Source organism: Triturus cristatus, chromosome 7, assembly GCF_964204655.1.
Source record: "Triturus cristatus chromosome 7, aTriCri1.1, whole genome shotgun sequence".
In the NCBI taxonomy this organism is placed as follows: domain Eukaryota; kingdom Metazoa; phylum Chordata; class Amphibia; order Caudata; family Salamandridae; genus Triturus; species Triturus cristatus.
The window spans coordinates 1,653,831,541-1,653,848,980 of NC_140590.1; the positions used below are offsets into that span (position 1 = coordinate 1,653,831,541).

The 17,440-nt window shown below is 42.2% G+C and overlaps 1 pseudogene; it reads right to left on the minus strand.

Annotated features, from left to right (window-relative positions):
- Positions 1–8,132: 8,132 nt before the first annotated feature.
- On the minus strand, positions 8,133–9,261 carry LOC146812636 (E3 ubiquitin-protein ligase znrf2-like; annotated as a pseudogene).
- Positions 9,262–17,440: the final 8,179 nt, after the last annotated feature.

A 17,440-nucleotide genomic window follows, 5' to 3' on the forward strand; every position in this document is an offset into this window, starting at 1 on the left:
TTCCTGGTTCCAGTGACCATTCTAGCTGCTGCGTTGAGAGTAGTTTTGAGGGGGGCTAGGTGAGGTTTTGTTGCACCAGTGGTATGTTTTTGTCTAAATAGCCCAATTGAAATAAAACAAGATTACAAAAGCCAGAATTCACTGGGCTATCATACACAAGTCCAAGATTGGGAATAGTGTCTTCAATGACTTGGAAGGTAAAAGTCACTCTACTTTTGACAACGACATAGCCCCTGAATTTTGATGAGACAGTATCTTGACATCTTGAGACCCAAAAACTATGGTTTAGACTCAGCTAATACATTCCTGTGGAGCAGGTTCATGTGCAGGTTTAGCTTTCTTTTCCTACTGGCCTTGGTAGGATCGTAGAGGCTTCTTGAAGGTAGTACCTCTAATTTCCATTAGTCAGCTGTTTCAAAGTCTCTCTAGACCACGTACAGGAGTGGGCTCCCTTAGGTTTGTCGCCAGTGTTGTGATATGTGGGTGGCAGGAACATACCGCTAGACAGTAGGTTTCAACGGGATTTATTCAACTTTATTTAGGGACATACAGGTGTTTGCAGCTCTAGGCCCCACCTGGTGCAGATGTTAGCCCAGATCTAGCTGAATATAACAGACCAAAGGGATTCTCAAGCATCATCGTGCTCCATGAAATTATATGAAGGGCTGGGTGTCAGAACACTACAAAATATATAAGGCAGATGAGGAAAAGCAGAGGTTGGAGCACAGAAAAATCAGGTGATAAATGCCACAAGATGGCAACTGTAATGGGTGGGAAAGGGTGGTGATCGTGGGAGTGGCATGGCAGGGAACAGATGAGCATGGACAGGGGAACAGAGCCACTGAAAAAGTATTCCGACACAACAAGAAATCCACAGTAATACCAAAAAGAAAAGATAGCAGCTGACCCAGTGTGTTCAGTGGGAAGCAGACTTTGACAGGGGGAAATGAGGCAGCCTGCAGGCGTCAAGCAGAAAATGGAAGTCAGAAGGAGCCACATGTTTTCAGTGTCTCTCCATACTGGTCACTGAGTAGCAGCAGAAGTAGAGTGAGTTGATGACCATCAGGGACCGAATCATCTTTTCACGGCTTCTAGTTCTTTAGAGGATCCAATGCATTGACCACCTTCTAATGTGCTTGTACCTTGACAGCTCCAAAGGTGTAAGCTAGGGAAACCACAGTGGTGACCATGTGACGATGACTCACAGAGACAAAAAAGATCAGAAACAGAGTTGGTCTTGTATCTAAATGGGGATTAAAGAGAGGTCAAGACTAGCAGGGATAGCAAGGGAAGGGGACCCAAATGAAGGTGTCTCTGATAGAGTGGATGCTGCCCATTCTGCTCTTGGTATGTTGTGCAAGAGCAGTTTACTCCAGAACAACTAAGGTGTGCATGAGATGTGCAAATTTAATCTTTCACAAGGTCACTCAGGCTAACATTGTCACACACATACAAACCAGTCAAATAATTTGGAGACTGCATCTAAATATTAAGTCTGACCAATAAGGAAGGAGACAGAGGGGGTCAGATGGATCCTGAATTCCTTCTGCATCTTGATGGTCCTCATGGGTCTGAGTATAAAGAGGTTGAATCAGGAGTGTTCACTTTTGCTTACAATCATTAATAATTCTAGCTCCCGTTTAGTTAAACCACCTCGGGAGCTTCTAAGCAACTGAGGTAGCCCCATCTCCTTAGAGGCTTGATTAAGTAGGTTTAGATTAAAGTAGTTAATAACATTATTTGGCACTTATGCAGCACACATTTAGCTAATATGGCATTACACTGCTTTCAGTAGTCTGAAGATAAAATTCCAAACATTTCTTAGTAGACAGGAGTCCTCTTCCACATCACACTGTTGATAAACAGATAGATAGCAGGTAGATAGCTCAGTGGTTTAAACCAGTACTGCTGTAATTTTTGTCGGACTTTTGCCCAACTTAAAAAAAGTATTTCATACATAATTATTACTAGACTCAGTTTGAATTAATCATAATCCCATACTCTGTTATGAAGTTTCACTCAAGTAAATCATGCAGAATTATTTTTGTGCCTAGTTAGTCCTGTTACTTGTTGCACAAAAATGTTGAAAATGGCTGGGCCTTGATGTTTTTCCACAAGCAAAATGTTTTTGTGCAGTGTCCAAGTTTCATTTTTTTTTTTTTTTAATGATTGACATTCCTTTATGCTAATAACATGTCTAATGCCCAAAGTGGATTTCTTCGTAACCTTTGATGGAAGCTGTATGTATAAAGCACTCTTGCAGGGAAGGTTGAATGTGTTTTATGTAGATATTAAACTCATGTTCCATGCATATCAAGTAAATTTTCTCTCTAATAAAACCCGGCCAAGATGGAAAATGTCACAAAATATTTCTTTACAGGTTCCCAAATTTAGTAAAAATTTGCTGTTGAAGTTTAGCTTTTGATCATGTCTGGATTTTCAATAAAAAGGTGAGTTTTATAAAACTTTGAAATGTCGTGAAGTTGCAAAGTTTTCCGCAGAAGGAGAAAAAACTCCGCATTTTCTTGCATTGTTTAAAGCTGGTCAACTGATAGCTGAATTAAGTTCATGAAAAACAACCTCATAAAGAAAAAACATACAAAGCACAACAGGTTCTGCCGCCCTCCTTTATCTACCTACCTGTCCGTTGTGATTAGTGAGGCTAGACCTGTTCTGCATCCATCAACAGTTCTGGCGACGTAGAACTTGTATTTGGTAATTAAATGTAGTGGATGTTGTTTGATTTAGAGGTTTTTATGATCGCAGGAGCTGAAAACCGTAGCAAAATCGTAATCCAAGTAATTGGGTCGTTATTTTTGGCCCTGAGCTCCAAAGGAGAAACATTATGAAGTGTGAAGCAAGCACTGAATTTCCACAAGGAGCGAAATGAAAGTGGTAGAAAGGAGCTCTGGGCACATGGTTGAGACAAAGAAGAAACAAGGAAGTGGCCTCTGGTGACTTATTTTGAGTACATAGGGCCATACTAGCAAGGGCAGTATCGTCACTTTAGCGGCACTTTTTGCCGATAAAGCGGCGATATTTTTATCGCCCTATTAGCAAGCTGTCGCTAACAACTGTTAGTGACAGCTTAATGGCAATAGCGGCCATTTTTTTTCCGCTTTATATGTCAGCGATATTTATCGCTAATGACATGCAAAGTGGGCGTTCCTCACTAAAAGTAATAGGAAGAAGTTGCTAATACAACTTCTCCCTATTAGCAATGCCCGCGAAGCGATAAAAAAACTCGCGCTAACAGCGATTATCGCTGGACTTTAACACCTGCTAAAATCCTGACTTAAACACAAGACAAAAGTTCCCAGATTAAAGCAATTAAGCTAAGAAAAAAGGCTTGTTGGGTCCTGAGAGTGATGAATCTCATTGGGTAAATCTCTTTTAATTGCTTTAATCTGGGAACTTTTGTCTTGTGTTTATTTGAATACCTCGTCCCTATAAATACAAAGGGGTACCTCCCTTTCTTTTTTGGATCTTAAAAATCCTGACTTAGCCATTGTTTTCTATGGGAGGTGGATTCTACGGCTGAATCCTCACCTGCCTATTAGTGACCTTTTCCTTAGCGATGGGAACTCATCATTGGTATTCCCGCGTTATTGATGGTTAATCGCCGCTATCGCTGGTTTATTATCGCCTTGGAGATAAACGTTGATAATAACGCGTTATCTCCGCGATCTAAACCAGCTATAGCCGGCGATAAAAAATACAGCGCTAAGCGCGCTTTGCGATGATTATTGCAAGTCCTTGCTAATATGGCCCATAATGTATTATTCCTGTAGCCCTGCATTACCTACTCACAAATGTATTTTACCAATCTGCGGCTGGAGATCTATGCCTTCCGAATCTCTTATGTGCAGAGTTCTCTGCCACAAGTGATGAGGAATCAGCATGCTGAGTTATCTGCCATGAGTAAAGAGAACTCTGCATGTGACAGCCTTTAATTTAGGCGTATGTGTAGGAGGGACAAGAGGGGCCATTAGGAAATGAGCAACATCTACTGCAAAATGGGTGGGGTTAAGGGAAAATTAAGGAGGAAGTTTTGGGAGGCAGAACAAATACTGTAACACAGTCTTGAATTGCTATCCACAATATGTACACCTAAATCTGATGCAGTGTCACGGCAACACTGGCATCTTTGGAATTGGAGAACCAGGTTCGAGTTCCGGCATTGGCTCAGCATCCAGTGATTCTGGCTAAATCACTTAATCTCCCAGTGTTTACAAATAAAAATGAATCCGTCTTTGTGAAATGAAACTGACTTACATTTAAAGCGCTCCAGTGCTGATAAGATGAGTTTGTGCTATATTGAATTGCAACAACAACAAAAACATCTACTACAGTAGTATGGCATGAGATAATGTAAGGTAGACATCTAAAATATCACTCAGCAATAGGGAGATGGTTGGCAGGATAGGGTGATAAGGGAATGCTCAGTAAAAATGTAACATTTGAAACTAAGTTATTTCATGTAACTGTAACTCATGTTCTGAGGTAACTATAACTCGTGCCCCCACTATGAACCGTTTTCTCAGCATAATTCCATTGCAAATGTTGGTGATATTATCAATGATGTCATAGAAGATGTCATGAGTGATGTGATATGTGGGCTAATTAGCAGTGCATGTAATACTGCCGTCTTATGTCTTTTTTTATGTATTTTTTAAGACTCGGGCCGAGTCCCAAGCTTTAAGATTGCTACCACCACTTTCTGTTTGAGGTTGTCGTCACCAGTCGATCTCATTTTGAGATTTGCCTGCTCTGCGGCTCATCTGCGGCATCATAAATGCAATTTTGTTTTACCTTATTTTCACCAAATCTACTGAACGGATTTACACCAAAAAATTATTGTTTTAAAACCAAGATCTAGATTTCTGCCAAATTTGATGTAAATCCATTTAGCGGTTTGGGCTGTAGCTGCATCTAAAGTTCATATGGAAAAATGAATAGAAAAAATGCTTTTTGGAATCCCCCTTTTTTCTCAGCCCCCACTTGATGGCTCACCCCAAAACTTTCCATGCACAAACTAGTTAAAAAGTAGCAATTTTTTGATTGTTTCGTGGAGATTTGTCAAACAGGGCCAAAGTTATTTGCAACTAAAAAGATGCATTTCCTATGGGAACATTATCCTAACTATAACTGTCCAGTGGCAAACGCCACTGGGCAATATATATATAAGAAACCAATGGTGCTCGTGAACTTTGCTACATGAGCGCTGCATTCATCTAAAATACGACTTCCCTCCTTTGTGAACAGAAAATCATGGCACTCCAGGAAAGTTGAGATCAGCAATTTATTCTTCGTACGGCGTCAATGCGTTTCGGCATTTGCACGCCTTTGTTGTGCTTTTAAAGTTATTCACACAGCTACTTACCTGTGTCTTCGTATTACTTTAAAAAAAATCAAAATGTTTTTTTCTGCAGTATATTGAACTCTACTTTGCTGGATGATGTCATCAGTGATGTCATTTGAGATGACATCAGTGATGTGATCAGTGATGTCACTGACCATGTCATCAGTGATGTGATATATGAGGTCATAGGCAGTACATTGCACGTGGTGTAAGTTATAGTTAGCTCAGGTAACTATAACTGCTGAAGTTCATTGGTTTTGCTCAAGTGAAATCTGAGTCTAACAATAGCGTCCCTGTAACTTATGTTTTTTTAAGTGAATTTCTAAGGTTTTTAAAATATATTTCCTGACTATAAAGTCCATGTAACCTTTGGTTTTATTCAATGAATTTCTACGTTTAAAAAAAAAAGTATTTCCTAACTATAATGCCCCTGTAATCTTTGAGTTTTTTTATGGGAATTTCTACTTTAAAAAAAATGTTATTTCCTAACTGTAACCTGTAACCTTTGAGATTTTGTGTGTGTGTAGCTGTATAGTTGGGTGTGTGAGTGGCTGGATGGATCTGTGGATGGGTGGTTTTGTAGGTGTGCGAGTGGGTGTGTGAGTGGCTGTATGTGTCAGTGAGTAGTTGTGTGAGTGGCTGTATAGGTCTGTGAGTGGGTGTGTGAGTGGCTGTATGGGTCTGTGAGTTGGTGGGTGAGTAGCTGTATGAGTTGGGGTCTGGGTGTGTGAATGGCTGCATGAGTAGTTATGTGGATGTGTGACTGGTTTTGTGAGTGGCTGTATGGGTCTGTGAGTGGGTGTGAGTGGCTGTATGGATCTGTAAGTGGGAAAGTAAGCGGATGTTTGGATCTGTAAGTGGGTGTGTGAGTGGCTGTATGGGTGTGTGGGTGGGTGTGTGATTAGTTTTCTGGGTGTGTGAGCAGGTGTGTGAGTGGCTGTAATGTCTGTGAGTGGATGTGTGAATGGTTATGTGGGTGTTTTACTGGGTGTGTGAGAGGCTGTATGGGGGTTATGAGTGGGTGTTTTAGTGGTTTTGTGTGTGTGTGTGTGTGTGAGTAAGTGCATGAGTGTGTGGATGTGTAAGTGAATGTGTGGGACTGTGAGTGTATGTGAGGGTGGCTGAATGGGTGTGTGAGTGGTTGTGTCAGTAGCTGTGTGAGTGACTGGGCCCAAACAGGACCTCTCCTGCCCCTTTATCCAACAAGAGTTTAGAGTTTTACACAAAATATCTACCCAGCTGGAGTACTTTATGGTGATTAATTACTAAGTGCTACCACATTGGGTAAATATCATGATTTATAAAGCGCTGCAAATCACCCTTGAGAGATTCAAGGTGCTGAAGTTGCTAGCTGCTTTGTAGTGCTCTGTTCATTCAAACACCAAGGTCTTGAGTTCTTGACCATTTGTAGACTTGTCTGGAATGAGTATGTGAGGTGATACCATTAAGCGCAGAGCACCAATGGATTTCTGATGAAACTCAATTCATAGGATATTTGAAGTAATGCAATACTACGGTAAAGTGATAACGTGCGCTATACATACAGTGGTTTTAAAATACTGACACACAAATGATACCATACAACATTAGTCATCATGGCAGAAGTATACTCCATGAACCACTGAGACATGATCGATGTGGGATAGAGGGTGTGTTCCAACTCCGGAAATGTGGAATAAAATTTCTGGCATCACCAGTGAACATAGTGACAGCAATTACAGTAGGTCACTTCCACTGTTTTGTGTGTAAGCTGTGAACTGCCCACTACATTTTCATCCTCTCAGGCTCATAAACTAAGGAGGGATGAACCTCGCAGCAGCATCTGGAACTCAACAGCAGGGTGAAAATGCCTGTTGTGGGGTGCAACAAATAAATTGTTCAGAGTTCGGATCTTGGGCAAATCGCTTGCCTCTGTGTCTCTTGCACTCAGTCGCATGGGAAAGGAAGCAGAAAGATTCTTGCCTCCCATGTATGCCACCTATGTGCAGGTCTGCCTCGCCAAGAAACCCTTGGCACAGTTTACAGTTACAAATAGTTTGAATCAATCCTGTTCGCATCTTGGATGCTTTTTTCAGACCTGCTGAAAAGTTATGGAAGAAGGCTAATGTCCTAAGTATTTGCTACAAATGTGTACAGTAGAAAACATTTGTGTCTTGTCAAAAAGAGAAGCTACGCATGCAACGCTGAATTTAGAAGGAAGCAGAACATAAAGTTAAGGGGCATATTATCAAGACAGGCGATAAAATTATCGCCGCTTTAGCGGCAGAAAACGGCCGCTAAAACGGCGATAATGGGCTTGATAATATATCCTTTACATCTAACATGGACTTCACTTGGAATTCCATAGAGCATATTATCAAGCCCATTATCGCCGTTTTAGCGACAGTTTTCTGTCGCTAAAGCGGCGATAATTTTATCGCCTGTCTTGATAATATGCCCCTAAGTGTGTTTCTATGATGACGAGTCTAAAATACAGGTACCCCGAGGCCAGGCATCCCCTCTTGGATTACACGAATATAAAACATGATAGCAGCTCAAGGCATATCCATTTAGATTCATAATGACTACTTCAAATGAAATTCTGAAGGAGCTGTGAGACTCCCAAGCACTTGAACATTGTACAGCCTTAGCATACCATCTCTAGTTACCCAATGAAAGTACTGCAGGACAGAAACGAGGGAAGAAAGTAACCACTTGAGATAAAATGTTTGACTGTACAGGCCAGGGTTTAGGCGCTATGCACACAAATTAATACAAACACACATATACCTCAGAACAGGTGGGTCGAGAGGTGGGACGGCAGTGATCTGATGGGCAGCCAGGGCCCTCCGAGGCCAGCAGCAGTGCGCTCCTTGCCCCCCTCCTTGGGGGTGATGCTGCCCGAGTCCTGAGAGCCGCTCCCGGCAATCCCACTGCTGCTGTTGGGGACGTTTAAGGAACAACAGGCCTGGGAGCCCACCGAGGACGCACCTGCGCATCCCTCAGCTCCCACCCCCTTGGTCCTAGATCTTGGTTCCTGGAGGGCATGCTGTGAGGTGGCCAAGGCCTTGGCAGAAGAGGTCCCCGAGGGGCCCTGCTGAGGGGGTACACCTGTTGCATACACCGGCTGGCTTGCCACCATGTAGAGCCCGGTGCTCCCCTGCACTGTTGCAATGCCGGTGGAATGGTGGGTTCCATTGCTGCTGGAGGGGATGTCCTAGCCTGAGTATGTGCTGGTGCACCCATCTGAGGTGGGAGTGCTGCTCTGTTTACTGTCTGTGTCCCTGCACCTCACTTCCTGATTTCACACCGTGACCCTGCAGGGCCCTGTGTGCACAGTCCATGCACTCCAGTGCTAATTTGTAATAAAATAAGTGCCGGGCCCCTCGTCAGGAGGCCACTAGAGCTGGCACCACCCACTGTCCCTGCCAGTGCTGCCAAAACACGGCTAATAACCATCACACTCCTAAAAGTGTGACAAGTCAGACTACACCAGGCCCCCAAAGCTGTAAGAATCTCTTGGGTGGCAATTATTTTTCATTTTTAATGTATAATTATTAATAAACCTATGTTGTTGTGTGCTCATCTCTAAATTAGAAACCATGACTGTCATGTGTACCGGTGATGACAATTAAGTGCTGGTGAGGAGCACCGGAAACCACTGTCTCAAATTAAGCACTGATGCACTCTCCCTTCACCGAGTCTAGACGTCAATCGGAACCTGCGCCGCTTTGTTGGATGAAACATTAGTTCCAGGGTGCATTTACAATATTCCACATTCCTTCAAAGCAGCGGCGCTGCTCAGTGATCACCTACAGGCCAAGCAACGAGACAGCATTTCCTTTCTGTCCCCATTGCTGGGGTGTGCTGTACTCCTCTCTGTCCCCATGGCTGGTTACCTGCCATTCTCTGGGCAGCATGGCCGGACACCACACCATTCAGGCAGTATTGCAAAATGCGATGGCTCCAGAGAACGCCATGTTGGGTGTGCCGATGAAAGTAAATGTCCAGTGTGTATTCTACATTATATCTGCGTAATGGGCCATGAGGAATTGTCTCCAGTGATCTTATTTGCGTTTTGGCAATGTGGTTGTTGCTTGTGCGTCTTTATCCAGAAATCTGTGATAATATGAATCCTCCTATAGAGAAGACAATGAAATTACAAAGAGGTAAATATCCACCAAACAAGAGTACTTCCTCTTAACCATATGAAGTAAATGCTTCTTTGTTTAGTGGAGATGTCCTCGTATTCCTCGGCATCACTAATGCATCACCAAAATTGGGGCCTTCATCAGGGCAAAAGGCAGGAAGACCTTTTGCATACTACTAAGGTGGGCGAGGTGGGGCCAAATGGACGGAGCTTCCAGGCGATTTTGCACATTTTCAAACAATTTATAGGGAGAACCATGAACTCTGCTCTCACAAGGAGAGGCCAAGAAAGAGAACCCCTCCTTACAACAGTGAGGGGGGGCCCACGTAGCCCCCCTCCCCTGGTTGATTTCGCCCTGGGGACCCCATCCTCTGGTATCGCTCCCACAAGTAGGGAGCAGCAAAAAATGTTGCTCCCTGTGTGGGAGCTATTTTGTTCATCTGTTTGCCTGCCAAAAAGTCCACTCCCAACGGGCGGGAGCAGTTTTCTAGCTGCCGCCTGCTGGGAGCGGTGTTACTGTTTGCTCTCGCTTGGCAGGAGCTGTCAAAGCTGCTGCCAAATGAAAGCAATCTGGTGAGCCCCAGGGGTGGGCACCAGGGGATATAGGGAGCCGGCCCTGGGGATGACGGTCACAAGGGTCACTAGTGGCTCCTTTTGTTTGCACAGGGCCAGCCCCGGAGAGTTGGTGGTCCCCATGGCTGAATACAGCCTGTGAGGGTGGCCCGTGGCCCGCTTGCCCTTTGGTATAGTGGCCATGCTCTGAGAAAGTGGTGGTCCCAGGGGCCAAATGTGACCCTGGTGGGGGCTGCACTGCCCCTCCTCCTTTTCTATATTTATGACCTGGGGGAGGTGGTGATCCCTGGGGCCCTCAAGGGGCAATAAGGGTAGTCGGTGCTACCCCCTCCTATTTATTTACAAGACCCAGGGAGGTGATTGTCTCCGGGGCTGAATATGAATATTTTAAAGGTATTGTGCCCCAGGGAGGTGGCAGTCCCTGGAGCAACCTAAAAACCAGGAGGTGTCTATGCGGCTCCCTCCTATTAGCAAGCCATGCGTTCACTGGGGCCTTTAAAGGCCTACAGAGGGGGGCCATGTGCCCCCTCATAATATTAGGGACAAAGCCCCAGGGAGGTGGGGCTCCAGGGAGATGGCCGTTCCTGGGGCACAACCTGGCCTTAAGGAGGGGGTCCACATGCTACCCCTACCCCTTTTTATCATTTATTTATGCCCCCAGGACCTGGCCCACCTGAATGCTGAAAGAGAAACAAGTGCGTGTTTTTTCTCGCAGTAAGTTCATGGATCCATCCATGATTTAGCAGCAAACATTTAAAAAATGTTTTTTTGCCTTGATGGGACCCCTGGGGTACCTCATCACCAGGGCTAGTGGGTCAGGTCAACCTAACCTGCCACTGTATCATTTTTTTAAAAATAACTTTTGGGACTCAGCTTAGTCCAAGTCCCAAAATGGCTGCCAATACTTCCTGATTGAAGTGTTGGCAGCCAATCAGGTACCAGCACAGAGACTACTGGATCTGCTGAGGGTCCACGCCCATAGATATACAAGTTTGTTTTTCCTTTAATATCTCAAAAACTACTGAAAACATTTACACCAGATAACAAAAAGGACTCTTTCTGGACAAAGTGCCATCTTTCTGACAAACTTGGTGTAATTCCATCCAGCTGTTCGGGCTGTAGTCATGTTCAAAATCCCTATGGAAAATTGCATGGGGGAAAAAGCATTTTGGGACCCCCGTTTTTCTCTGCTCCCACTTGAAGGATCACCCTTAAACTTTCCACATGGCAGCTGAACTGACTGTCATACTAGTTTTGAAACATCTGTGAGGATTTTTCAAAGAGCGCCAAAGTCATTGGCAAAAAAAATGCTTTTCCTGTGGAAACTAGGTCCTAACTATAACTACCAACTGGTGACTGCCAGTAGGATATATATATATATTTATATATATCCTCAAAGAAAAGCCCCTTCCGGACAGCTGGCACCCATGGAAAGTGGCGTACACGCCAGCGGAGCGTGCTGGCAATCCTCTATGCAAAAGTCCGAAATAAGTGCGCTCTCAGTCCAAAAACCACGCTCTCTCAATAGTGATGTGACTAGAATTTATTACACAACGCGTTTCAACTGTATCCACAGCCTTGCTCACGTGAATGGTGCACCCTATTTCTATGTTTTGTTTGAACACTATATGTTTTACGTTTCACAAACTACTGATTACCCGTGACCAAGGTGCGGCTGCACCGAAACGCGTCGGGTGTCTGTTTGCCATTTTGTAAATAAAGAATCACGCTTATGGAATTGGGCTCAAGACTGCTTTTTGACCACGAAAAGGCTTTTTTGAAAATTTAAAGGAGGACCGCTACCTCGCTTGAGCCCGCCACCGCAAAAGCGGCAGGGAAATCAGCGAACTGCATAATTGAATTCAGTCTCTTCGAGATATAATTTCCCTGCCCGCCTTCGGAGCTATCGTGCCTGGATTGAAAGTGGAGGAAGTGTCCTTTCCGGGAACCCTCGTCCCAAGTTAAAACCCGAAGAGTCGATCACGGCGGGGTTTGGAGAACGGGGTAGGGAAGTTTGGAACACGTCTGAAACTTATCTTAAAAAAGCACGGAAATAGCCGAGGTGCAGGTGGAACCAGCGCGGCCGCGTTGGTAGGCTGCTGCTGAGAAAACAGCGTGACTACTTGACGGCGCCAAGCAGGAAATTATCGGACCGTGAATTTCCAGACACGAAAGAAAATGAGTTTAGCAAACAGAGAGGCTTCACGACGGGAGGCAGCAGAAACGCTGTTTGTCCCTTTAAATACGGAAAGATTGGATTTGAGTGGACCGGGTAACATTGCAGCACGGGACTCCAGAAATAAAAAAGAGCTTTGGGAAAAACTGTGGAAATGCGCAAAGATGGCGCAAGTTAAGTGGTGGGAAGCCACCACTTTGCAAAAATATGTGGACTGCGAGCGTGTACCTCGTGGTCTGCGCATTTTCTTGACCCCAACGTTTAGTGATCCAGACCCCGAACTTATTGAAGAGTGGGTACAGAACAATCATCAATGCTCAACGACGATGCTGAAATTGCTCATTAAATATGCATTGAAAGATACAGAGAGACTGGCAACGGAAATTGACCAAATTACGTCGCAACTGAAGAGTCAATACTCCGAAAATGATTTTGAAACAGAAATGAAAAAACTGACTTCGAGGTTGGAGAAAGCAGAGGAGGAAATAAAAATGAAAAAACAAAGTAAATTTTACCGCGACCAATTAGACTATGAAAGAGGCCAAATTTTTACGTTTGGCAGAAAATTTGATTATCTAAGGGAACTGAATCAAAAAATATTGGGAACCCCGGAAAAAGACCAAACTGGCCAAACCATGGAGGTATTAGAAATAAGCGAAACTAGCAGATCGCAGGATGCAAGTACCAAATCAGTAAGATTGGAAGAACCAACGGGTAAGCCACTAAACAACGAGGGAGTAAAATCCAATATTTTAAAGGAGTTCTCGCTGACGGCACAAGGCCGACAAGGGTTGGGAAGCCCAGGCCCACAAGAATCGCCAAGTCGAGGTCGAGGCGCCAGAGGAGGAAGCAGAAGAGGCGCAAAGAAACAGGGTGTTTTGGATGCCTACGTGGGAATGACGACAAGAGGCAAGATGGACAAAAAATGAAGGACAATCATACTGTGGTAAATTTATCTAATATTCAGTTAACGCTTGATCAGATTGAAGTTTTGTCATTAGGTCTAACGTTTTGCCCTACAAGCAATTTTAATTACACTGAGGGCAGAATAGATCTTTTCCATTTTGTAAGAAAATTAAAGCTGCGCAAATGGTTTCAGAATAGAAAAATGACTACTACAATTAATCCGGTTGAATCTACCAATTTAACGATTGAGGATATAGATCTATTGCAGACAATGAAAGGTTTGGAAAAAGATACTGACAATGTTATGGATGTAGAAGTATGTTTAACTGAAGAGAAGGTAATTTTTGACTGTAGCAGTGATAGTAATTTTAAACCAAAATCCAGATTCTTGCCCCAAATCCACAATGAGAATATCGAAGTGTTTGATAAAGGAGTAACTAAGGAATTAAAAAAATTAGACAAATTCAGTAAACCGAAATACACCAATTTGAGTAAAAAACAGATAATGGCAGTTAAAAAACTACAGAACAACAAAGAAGTTGTCATCAAAAAATCCGACAAGGGCGGAAATGTTGTTGTGTGGCCTACCAAGATGTATTTAAATGAAGGTAGACGACAGTTGGATGATGTAGAAAGTTACACAATCAGTAACAGAACCAGCTATGAAAAAAGCAACAATGAGTATCAGCTGCAATTAGTAGTGTGGAAACGTGAAAAATTGATCTCAGATGAGGAGTACAGATTTCTTAAATGTGACCATCCTAAATTGCCAGCCCTGTACCTACTGCCTAAGCTACACAAAAACAGTGTAAATCCTCCAGGACGACCCATTGTGTCCTCTATAGGGAGTACCTATGAGAACACCTCCAAGTATATTGATCATTTCTTGCGTCCTTATGTCCAAAAACTCCCTTCTTATTTACAGGATACTCGAGATTTTTTAAGAGTAATTGAGAAAGTTCAGTGGGAAGAAGACATGTGGCTGATGACACTCGATGTCAACAGCTTATATACCTGCATACCCCACAAGTTGGGAGTCAATGCCAATCATCATTTTTTGAAACAGCGCGACATTAAGTATCTTTTGCATACAGAAATGTTATTATGCATGATGCAAATATGTCTCTCGAACAATTTTTTTCTGTTTGACCACGTCATCTATTGTCAGGCCCAGGGTACAGCAATGGGAACCTGCTTCGCCCCCAGCTATGCGGGTCTTTACCTAGGCTGGTGGGAGGAGCAGGTGGCCAGTAACATCTTGGCCTTTACCCCGAACGTGGGCCTCTGGGCCAGATATATAGATGACGTATTTTGTATCTGGAAAGGGTGAAAAGATGATGCTATGCAATTTGTTGCCAGTTTAAATGCAAATGACTGCAATTTGACATTCACATGTACAATGGAAAAAGAAACAATTGAATTTCTAGATGTGGTTGTGAATGTCAATAATGGCAAGTTGGAAAGCAGGCTGTTCCGAAAGCCAACAGCAGGTAACAGCCTGTTGCATGCTGACAGCTGCCATCCAAAAAATCTGATCCGCAGTATACCGTACGGAGAACTTTTAAGGGCAAAGAGAAATTGCAGCACACAATCGGATTTTGAATTAGAAATGTCAAACATGAAGGAAAGATTTTTGGAAAGAGGATACTCAAACAAGATAATAAAACAAGCATGCGCTAAGGTAAAAACAGTTTTGAGGGATGACCTTATAGATCCCAAAATTTCTAAAGAAGACAAAGATGAACCAATTAGGTTCATCACCGCATATTCTAACCAGTCATGGCAGGTTAGAAACTGTTTGAAAAAATACTGGCATGTTTTAAACATTGACCCAGTCTTGAAAAAATCAGTGGGATGTCAACCAAAGATTACATTCAGGAAATGTTCAGCTCTCAAAGACCTTCTTTGCAGCAGTGCTGTGAGAAATGAAGAGAAAAATTGGAGAGAAATAAAGGGATTTTATACATGCAATTCATGCAAAGCATGTAAAAACAGTGTGAATCGAAAAGAATTCCCTTTATCAAAAAGTCACAAACCATATGTGATTCAAAAACATTTAACATGCAAATCTGATTTTTGCGTGTACGCTTTGTGTTGTCCTTGCCCACTTGTGTATATCGGGAGTACCATTCATCAAGTGAAAAAACGAGTTTAAGAACATACTAGGGCAATTACCAACGAGGACAAGCAATACCCAATTGCTAGACATTTTAAAGAAATACATGGGAAAAATGTCAATGTCCTACAATTCTGTGCCCTGGATATAATTCCTAAATCAGAAAGGGGTGGGGATAGAGTGAAAGAATTGCGACAATTGGAGTCCAGAATGATTATTAAGTATGACACCGTACAACCACTAGGTCTGAACAAGGATGAAGAAATGTCGGTTCATTTGGGTTAATTGAATCATTGAAAGGTGCTGCATATCGAAAATCCAAAATGTATGATATTGTGTAAATGAGAAGCCATGAGTTTGTTTTTTAATTTTTCACATATACTATAGTGATTGCACAATTTTGTATGTTTTGTAGGAGACCAAACTGTCAGCGTACCACTAAGAAGATTGACTTACAGAGGCACAATGAAATTATGATTCTGTTGGATTGAATTGAGATAATTATTAGAAAAAAGAGTAAGGCCACTGATAACTACGGCCCACTGGGGCAGATTATGAGAAGTTTAAGAAACAGCCCACTGGGGCTTAAACGAGGATTGCGATATAAAATATGTACATGCATCATGCAGCGAGATGGTCAAAATGTGTTGTTTTGAAACAACCGTTTTTGTGATGAATTTTGGGTTAAATGCCCACTGGGGCAGGACTGAATATCATTTTTTAATTTTTAATTTTGAGATAAACTTGCACAGTATATATGCAAAGTACATTTGTGATATAGTCGCATATACAAGAAATTGAAAACAGTGGCAATAAGAATATATTCAAAATAAGAACTTTGGAAATTTGACCATTACAAAATGGATGCCAAGTTTGAATGTCTTTGATATTGAGTTGGGGCAGGTAGTCCTACTTCTATGTTTTGTTTGAACACTATATGTTTTACGTTTCACAAACTACTGATTACCAGTGACTGAGGTGCGGCTGCACCGAAACGCGTCGGGCGTCTGTTTGCCATTTTGTAAATAAAGAATCGCGCTTATGGAATTGGGCTCAAGACTGCTTTTTGACCACGAAAAGGCTTTTTTGAAAATTTAAAGGATGACCGCTACATTGCTTGAGCCCGCCACCGCAAAAGCGGCAGGGAAATCAGCGAACTGCATAATTGATATATATATATATATATATATATATATATATATATATATATATATATCCAAACAATTGTCGATTCTTCTTGGTTAAATCAACAGCCGAAGACCATGATGTTGCAAAAAGCGGTGATTTATTGTCGCTTCGCACTCAACCCAACGCGTTTCGAGGACAACCCCTTGATCACGAGTAACAGGTATCGTTTGGCCAATCTGCTTAAATAAACAAACCATCATGTGACAAATAATAATGGAAAACAGACTTGAAGAGTTACCATCACTCTAAAAGTCATTTTAAAGTTGAATAAATGTGACAAAAACATGAAATGTTATTCAAAGCATTGGAAACAAACATAATTGTTGATTTAAATTATTTTTCACAATGTTACATTCACAATGGAAAGATAAATAGTCTCAAGGATAAGCTCTGAAATTCGTTAAACATGTAATTATTAGCTTTGAGTCCCTTCAATAGAACCCTGGGAAAACTTTGATATTCCTCTCTTAAATTCATAAATAATACCTTGAGTTATGCTCAAGAAAATAATCAAGCCCCAGTGGGCAATCATTGTGTGTCTCGAAATAATTATATATAAGGGTGTTGGACGAAAATTTTGCTGATCTTCTATAACAATGAACAGAACTCCATCCTTTTCATGACTGCTTCCTAATCCAACAAATCTGCGATCTAAACAAAAACCAACAATAATCGATAAGTTTCCATAAATAACACATTGACAAGCAGATACACATAAACATACAAAAATGTGTGATGGCGCAGGCTATTAAAAAGATCTTACTTTTTAGAATAAAAAATGTTAGAAAAACAGTGTTAAATAAATTCCCTTAGGAAAATCTGTTATGCTATTGGAAAGGTCTAGTAGATACAGTTCATTAAAGTTTGTAAAAATACTTATCACATTAAGTTACTTAAACATTTACAATTATGGAGGCATGGATGCAGGAAAAACTAGTAGGATTTACAGGCGAGATTTTAATGCAAACCTGAGTTGCTTGAAAATACTTG